Source organism: Dendrobates tinctorius, unplaced genomic scaffold (genome assembly GCF_039654945.1).
Source record: "Dendrobates tinctorius isolate UK_male_01 unplaced genomic scaffold, ASM3965494v1 ptg000049l, whole genome shotgun sequence".
NCBI lineage: Eukaryota > Metazoa > Chordata > Amphibia > Anura > Dendrobatidae > Dendrobates > Dendrobates tinctorius.
Window position 1 is genome coordinate 22,429,055 of NW_027361717.1, and position 8,877 is coordinate 22,437,931.

An 8,877-nucleotide genomic window follows, 5' to 3' on the forward strand; every position below is an offset into this window, starting at 1 on the left:
TATGATAAAAATAATATTGAATTCCTTGATGTATTGGTAAAACGTGATTCTAATAATATTCTACAAACCGATATTTTTAGAAAACAGTCAGCAACAAATTCTCTTTTACATGCATCCTCTTCCCATCCAGCATCTCTTGTTCGATCAATTCCCATAGGTCAATTTTTAAGACTAAGAAGAATATGTTCTAATGATATAGACTTTGAGAAGAGGTCTGAAGAACTTAAAATACGGTTCTTAAATCGTGGTTATAGCAATCGATGTGTCAAGCAAGCTTTTAATAGAGCTAAACATTCAACTAGAAATGATTTATTATATTCTAGATCGAAACCTGTATCTTCATCATCAGTTCGATTCATTACGAACTATAACACTGCTAATCAAAGACTAAGAGAAGTATTAAGTCAATCATGGCATATTTTATTGGCTGATCAGACTCTATCTAACTATCTAACGAAGCAACCAAGTATTACCTTTCGTCGTTCTAGGAATTTGCGAGACTCGCTTTTAAGGAGCCATTATCAGAATGAACAGAAATCCTTTTTTACACAGATTTCAAAAAGGAATGGCTCATATCCATGTGGTCATTGTATTGCTTGCCAAAATATGGACAGAAGTGACACGTTTATGGACTCCTCTGGTTCAAGAAACTATTCTATTAAACATTACATCAACTGTGAGACCAAGGCAGTAATTTATTACGCCACATGCCCTTGTTCAAAGATCTATGTTGGTCTTACCATAAGACAATTGAAAGTAAGAATAAGAGAGCATGTAATTGGAATCAATGGAGCAAAAACTGAGAGTGACATTTCTGCCTTGAAAACCATTCCGAGGCATTTTAAACAATTTCATGACTGTGATTCAAGCAAGTTTCGAGTAAGAGGAATAGACACAATTCCGTTTTCTATACGTGGAGGCCAAATTAGTCAGAAATTAGCACAAATGGAGACAAGATGGATATGGACTCTTAAAACCACATCCCCCTTAGGTTTAAATGAGAATATCAGTTATGTCCCTTTTTTATGACCACCTAGTCATCCAGCTTTTATATTTTTCTATATATAATTGTTATATATATTTTATATATTTTTACATTTTTATATTATTTATTATTTATTGGGCATGTGATATATTTATTATTGATTATTTATTCACATGGTTTTATTAATATGTATTCATATATAATGTTAATATAATCTTTATTTATTTTATTTTTTAGTTCTTATTTTATATCAGCAATTATTTTGTGTCACCTATTAAGTGGAGGTTCTGGAGTTGATTGATGCTGATGCCGGCGTCTCTCTGCTGATATATATATGAAAAAGAAGAGAAAGAAAGAGGACAAAGAATGAGAATTGTTTCGTCAAAATATACATGTGAATTTGATTGGACATGAATTTAGTATTTGTTTATTTATGTCTATAAATATTTTGTTATTGTCATCCTCTTAATGTTATATATGTTTGTATATTACTATTAATTACTACTTTATTATTATTTATACTAATTATTTATACTTTATTCAAATTTCTTACTTATTTGTCTTTTTCTATACTGATTTCAATAGGACCTTCGTACCATGTGACTTCCATGTTTATGTTGTGTGTGCTCAGGACCTTTGTGTCATGTGTCTAATTCATCCTATCATAGAGCACCCAATGATTTTATGTACCACGTGCTATATGGCGTCCAATGATAGCGGTCAGTGTTGTACGCACTTTGGCATCGGGTTCCGGGAGTCCCGCCCGCCGTGCTTGCGTCCCTCTTCGCCGCATCATCACTTTGCGACGATCGGGGAGACACGTGGGCCGACGGCGTGGGGTTGCCTGGTTACCCATGATGCTAGCGTGCGTCACCATACACACCCCCCGCTCTCATTGGACAGTTTGCCCTATTTATACTCCTTCCTGTCTGGATGGTGCCACCCCCTGACGAAGGTACGCCGAAACGCGCGTCGGGGCTGGCACATCCTGGGGACAGAAGCAGCAGAAAGGTATCCACACTGTGCTCACTTCTTTATTATTTATTTTTACTATAAGCGCTGATTTACCGCACCACCGCATCACCGCAGCACATCGCACTTTATGTGCGGCAGTTTATTTATTATTTATTTATTTTTTATTTATTATTAATTATCTCAGCACTTGGTCTTAAATATATGTTTATATATATATATATATATATTTATACAGGGATTTTTTGTACACCTTTTTATTCACTATTTTTCAACACATTGCACTTTATTTGTGGTAATATATTTATTATTTATTATTAATTAATCTTTTTCATTGTATATTTATTTTATTTTTATAATTTTATATTACATTTTTTTAATATTTTTTTACACAGTTCTTTCTTGCTTGCACTTATCATCTGTAGTTTTGCACTTGATATATATGTTTATATATTTATATATTATACATTAATTATACATTTATATTTTCACTAGATTTTGTATGTCATTATTGTGGGTGCATTTTTACTAAGTATTTACAGCTGTCCCCTGGCTGTGCCTTCATTTTGGCATTGACCTCCCCTTATTAATTTATTTTAATTATATATATAATGTATACATTTGTTTGTTAAATAATAAAATAAAGAAATTTTAATTATTGGACATTTTCCTCGGTTTTTTCGTTTGTTTTATCCACTTGCCCTGTAGCGGTGGCAAGTGGGGTTCATATTTGTGGGGTTGATGCCACCTTTGTATTGTAAGGTGACATCAAGCCCACAGATTAGTAATAGAGAAGCGTCTATAAGACACCTGTAACAACCCTGCTGGCATCAATGCATGGCCTCCCATCCCCCGCACACCAACTTACTCACTGCTCCAGGTCATTCTGTGACTTCTGTCTGCTGCCAACTCCATGCTCTGTGCCTCTTGTCTCCTGTCTGCTCTGTGTTTGTCTCCTGACCGTGTGTATAGGGGGGCAGCACCTGAACTCTCTGCTTCTTATGGAGTCAGGGTGCACCTGGCTAATTTGTCCCTGACCAATTGCCTAGATCCCTCTACTATTTAGGGATGCCCCACCCACTGGAACATTGCCTGTGCAATGTCTAAACTCAAAATCACCTTGTGGTAACCTTAACTTCTAACAAAGACCAGGTGCTACACCATCGTACATCTCAAAAATACAAATTGTATTAAATATACACAATTTATACACAGATTAAAAGAAGGTGCCAGACCAATCCCAAAAAGACCCATAAATTATGGAAGTACAACACTTAAATATTTTGCAGAAGGCATTCCTATATAGCACATTATGGGAAAAGTAGATTGTGTATACAGGGGAAGCATTAACCACTGTTAAATCGTAAAGGGCTATCAACACGTTACCCCAGCGGCACTCCCTCTCATCCAACACTGATAATCCTATATAGTGTGATACACATTATCCCATCAAGCAGGAAGGCAATCGGGAAAGGCAGCCACTAGTGAATTAAAGAACCGCCCATAGGAATGTCAATAAGGACTGTAAACCCACTACCCCAGTGAACACTCCCTAACAGTGTCCCTAGCTTCACAATGCAATGCTAGCATACATGGATGTTTGCCATAATAACATACCACAAAATAGGTGGCGCTTCCCAGGCGTCTCTTATGCCCCGACGCGCGTTTCGCACTGCTTCATCATGGAGGCGTGTCAGAAGAGGGGGGCTGGGCCACTTAAATTTAAGAGGCCCGCGCTCGTCATTGGCGAAGGTGCGATGTTACACCTGGTTAAAAAATCATAAACCCTGTGTCTGATTACTGCACATGCGTGGTAGACGTCTCATGTCATTCACACAGATGATATATCTAGCGACGCTGTGTCTACCTACTGCGCCTGCGTGATTAAGGTCCTGTGCCCTCCACACAAAACACATAATGGCACATGCCCAGATCACATGACCTCCGCCAGCCAATGGGAGGAGTAGTTCGCGGTCACGAGGTCCTGGTAGTGCCAGGTCCTAAAAGGACACCGGGATACGGAGGAACACCGCAGACCGCTATGTATTCCTCAAGGCGATTCAAAATCCTGACATGCGCACTGTCTCTTTGTGGCATATAAATCACTCCAAATAAATAAATAGGGGGGTAAATAGAGTTCAACCCCAAGATGTATGATAATAGCCTTCATTGAAATATAAATGCTAGAACAACACCATAGATATAAATATCGCGCAGTAAATAAAATACATGCTTCATTTGGACAATTACGGTAATTTTATACAATTCTGATAAATAGAATAGATGAGAAAAATAATATAGATGAAAAAAATAATAAATATATGCCCAATCAAGACAATTATATAAATCTAGGTTTTATATACATAATAAGCTGCCACCATGCATTATTGACCCCAACTGGAGGACTTGTAGGACCCTAATAAACATACAATGACCCCCACATTGGTTGTCCATCCCTGGGAAACAAAACCCTATATCAGGATTCTAAGAGATAATTGGTGAAATGCTCTCATCACTAAATAGTTGGTAAGGTAATAGTTGGGAAAACCTACCATTACTGCCTTGATTAAGCTATATACTGTATACTGTATCATAATTTGTAAAAAAAAAAAAAACCCTCCTATTGAATAGAAATATTGCACAATGCCCACCAAAAAACGCACACTAAATATCATCGCTCCAACTACAAGGCGACAGATTCCCCAATGGTCAAGGATTTTTCAACCCTATTGACCATATTCACCATCCACCCTAAAAAGGAATGGAAAGACGACATATGTTGAAATGACGATTCTAAGCGACAGTAGATCCTCATCCGAAATGATCCAGCCGTAATCAGAAGAAATCCTTCAATTGTAGTAGACAGGTATATCCAAAACGATCAGTCACAGGGTATAGTAACTAGAATTAAAAAAACAATTAAAACCAAAAAAGCAAATAAAAACAAACAATAAGAATCAACCCCCAAGTCTGAATTCCTTGGCTATTTAAAGATAAGCGCTAAATCCGAAACTCTCATTTAAACCCTGAGGTACCAGCGTTCCCAATCTAAAAATCCACTGACATTACTGTGAGGATTAATGTCTAAACTCAGTTAGTGTTTTTTTGCTGCTGAGTAAGCCAGGCCCTGTTCTGTATTTCTCCTTCTCTGGAGGCTACACTCCTAGCTGTCAGAGACACCGCACTGCACTTGCGCATAGAGCCAGTGCGCGTGTCCTGAGTACAGAAGCAGTGCTAAAAGTTACCTCTGGAGCAGGGCAGCAGAGGTGACCCTGCGTGCTTCAGGCTAATAGTGTCAGGGTCCAGTCAGCGCTGGAAAGTAAAGAGGCATAGGACCTGCGGACACTGAAAATGAGTAAGCTTGCACGGGACCTATGGTCATGTGACTGCAAGGGGCGGGGCTTAGCGTCCTGTATTCAGATAGGACAGGACACCATACAACAACTCAGAGTCAGGCAAAACAGAGGTCACAGCAGTACGGGCAAACGAGGTACAGGAGGGACAAACAGACGGGCAGTCAGACAGAGCCAAAGGTCATACACAAGAGGGCGACGTGGTACCAAGTGGACGAGCAGAGAGGAGTCGGGTCACAAGCAGAGAGTCATACACGAGAGGTAGCGCAGTACAAGAGGGTCAGGCAGAACTCGTAACAGGGACAGAACCAGATCACAACCGAATAAGCAAGCAAGATATCAGGCACAAGGCACACGTATACAAGAGGTCACTTAACTCAGCCGAGGGCAGGAGTATAACTGACACCGGACCCAGGTCCAGTGAGCACTAAATAGCCTCCTGCTGCCAGAGAGAGGCAGCACAATTAACCCATAGTATAACCAGGACCGGTCAAAGTGAAATCCCGTCCTGGATCATGACACTAGCTTTGTCTTGTGCCTGTCTGTCTGCCCTCCAGGAGACTGAATATCCTGGTCTCTGTGCTATAGCTCCTGACCTTGAATTGCCTTGTACCTCTGTCCGCCTTCCAGGAGGCAGTATATCCTGGTCCTTGAGTCTTTGTCCCTGTACCTTGTCTGAACTCTGTGTACCCCTGCCTCCTTGTCTTTGGCTTCTTTCCCTGCTGTGTCTTTCCCTGTGTCCTCCCTGTCTGTGCTCTGCACCCTTGCAGCTCCAACTGCTCTGCACCCTTGCAGCTCCGCCTGCTCTGCACCCTTGCAACTCTGCCAGTTCTGAACCCTTGTGGCTCCGCCTGCTCCGCACCCTGGCGGCTCCGCCTGCTCTGCACTCCTGCAGCTCTGCCTGCTCCGGACTCCTGCCTGTATCCATACCTGCTCCTCCCGTGTGAACAGGTCCAAACCTGTCCCGTCATATTCCACTCCCTCCTATCAGTACCCATCCCTGCACCTCCTGTGTGAACAAGACCGTTCCTGTTCCTCCATATTCCATTCCTTCTGGCGAGTACCCGCTCCTGCTGTGTGAACAGGTCCCTACCTGTTCCTTCGTATACCACACCTGCCTGCCCTGTGTCTCAAGCCGTGCCTGCCTGCCCTGTGTTTCAAGCCATGCCAGCCTGCCCTGTGTCTCGTCCGTCCCAGCCTGCCCTATGTCTCCAAGCCATGCCTGCTTGCCCTGTGTCTCAGCCGTGCCTGCTTGCCCTGTGTCTCAGCCGTGCCTGCTTGCCCTGTGTCTCAGCCGTGCCTGCTTGCCCTGTGTCTCAGCTGTGCCTGCTTGTCCTGTGTCTCAGCCGTGCCTGCCTGGGTACCAGCCGTGCCTACCTGCCTGCCTATCTATAGCACCTGTCCAAGTGACTTGTCCCCTAGTGGGATCAGCATCCACAACCAGACACCACCCTGGAGTGGCACCCGGCAGCTACCTGCCGCACAAGCCTGACCTCACCATCAGAGGCTCCAGCGAAGACCGAGGTAGCTGTCGTAGTCATGCCCCTTCCAGGGTAGTCTGGTTTGTGGCACAGTGGGGCCACAACCCCCCGGCTCGCGCCAATCAGCCAAGACGCGAGCATGACAACACTTATCCTTTTCTTAACTCTATACATTTTTGTAAATAAACACACAGCCAGAAGTCCTTTGTTTGAAATAAAACTAAACACAGTTTTCCATTTTTATTTAAACACCTAATTCCAGTGAAGCCCTCAGTTTCCTATAATAAAAGTAAAATAAAAAACAACAAAATACCATACCTGTCCTTCGTTCTGTCCCATGCTGTAATCGATGTCTGGGGGATAAACAGTTTTCAACCTGGACGATACCAAGATGCGACCATCCAGGCTGAAAATCACAGGTGAATGAGCTGCTGCAAGTGCAGCCTCAGAGACCGGTGGTGATGTCATAGAGGTTACAGTATGTCCAATCACTGAGGCTCTGTTCCCAGTCGGACAGAACTGCCATGACCTCGGTAACATCCCCACTAGCACCGTGAGAGTTTTTCCTCACCTTGTATAAGGTGCATTGAGCATGTCCTATTCTGATCCTCAAAATCGGATAAGAACAGAACATTCTCTGACCTTCCCGGATCTCATTCTCAGATCCATAATTTTCATGTATGTGTGAATGGACCTATAAAACTCTGAGTACGTGTGCCATCCGATAAAAAAAACCTGGAAGCACATGGGCATTTCATACAAATGTGAGAATGCAGAATAAGGGATTTTACAAAAAAAAACATTATTACTCCACGTCACACAGTGCAGATACAGAATAATTCAACAAGAAAGACAGAGTGAGTGCTCCATTTCTTTTATTCTTGTCTGTGCAAGATACAGAATAATATCTACATCCAGGCACTTACCGCTGATGTCTCATCTGATTCTCCTGTTTCTTCTTCATCTTATCAGACCTTCATGTCGACATCTCCCAGCCACGACTCGTCTTGTCACGATGATCTTCGCAGCCCTGAAAATAGCAAGGTCACATACATTGTATACATACAGTTGGTACTGAAAGTATTCCAGGGAGAAAGGCCAGATTGCCCTCAGTGTTAACTGCCCTGCAGGGGCCCCCCTCCAACTCCGGGCCCCAGTGCAGTTGCACATGCGGTATGTCTGCCCCTGACGTAGGGCTCCCAGACAGGCTGGCCTGCACTTAGTTCCACTCAACTACCCATGTTACTTTCCTTACATTTTCCTACCAATAGTACTCTATGAAACTGATGTTTGTGCCATCTGAGTGTGGCTGGGGGAAACAAAGGAGCTGTTGAATGAGGTATCTGGGCTCTCAGCTAAGAAGGCTAGGGGTCCCGTTACATTTAGCGATGCACCAGCGATCCCGACAACGATCAGGATCACTGGTGCATCGCTAAATGGTCGCTAGTGAGCTGCCAAACAGGCAGATCTCACCAGCGACGCAGCAACGATCCAGCGATGCTTGGCGGTCGCTCGTCCCTGTCAGACGGCAGCGATGATGACGACTTCCACCTGTGTCCATGCGTCACTAGTCGACGCCAGCGAGACACCAACGAGAAGAAAATGGCCCAGGATGTTCGAGTGCGATCAGCAATATACAGCGGGGGGCCGGTCGGAGGTAAGTGTCACATGTAGCGATCGCTAGCGCTATCGCTGTTGCATCACAAAATCGGGGATGCTTTAGCGACATCGCTAGCGATCTCGCTATGTGTAAAAGGCCCTTTACACAGCTCCCTTAAAAGGTATCTATCAGCAGTTTTGGCAGATATAAGATATGGCCACTACCTTTCAGGGCTTATCTACAGCATTATATAATGCTGAAGATAAGCCCTCGATCTGTCCTGCAAGATAAAACGTATTTTTCTTATTATACTCACCCGGGGGGGGGGGGTCTGGTGCGGTCCAGTCCGATGGGTGTTGCACGTCCGAGTCCGGTGCCTCCCATCTGCTTGCTTCAGCGCTCCCCGGCATCGCGCTCCTGCACAGGCATACTTATCTGCCCTGTTGACGGCAGAGTAAAGTACTTTAGTGCGCAGGCGCTGGTCCT

The 8,877-nt window shown here is 43.4% G+C and overlaps 1 long non-coding RNA gene across 1 annotated transcript; it reads right to left on the bottom strand.

Annotated features, from left to right (window-relative positions):
• Positions 1-4,190: 4,190 nt before the first annotated feature.
• LOC141091135 (uncharacterized) lies at positions 4,191-8,580 on the bottom strand. Its single transcript, XR_012232425.1, has 2 exons — positions 7,718-8,580; positions 4,191-4,858 (listed from the first exon to the last, which is right to left on the bottom strand). It is a non-coding gene; the product is annotated as an uncharacterized lncRNA (long non-coding RNA).
• Positions 8,581-8,877: the final 297 nt, after the last annotated feature.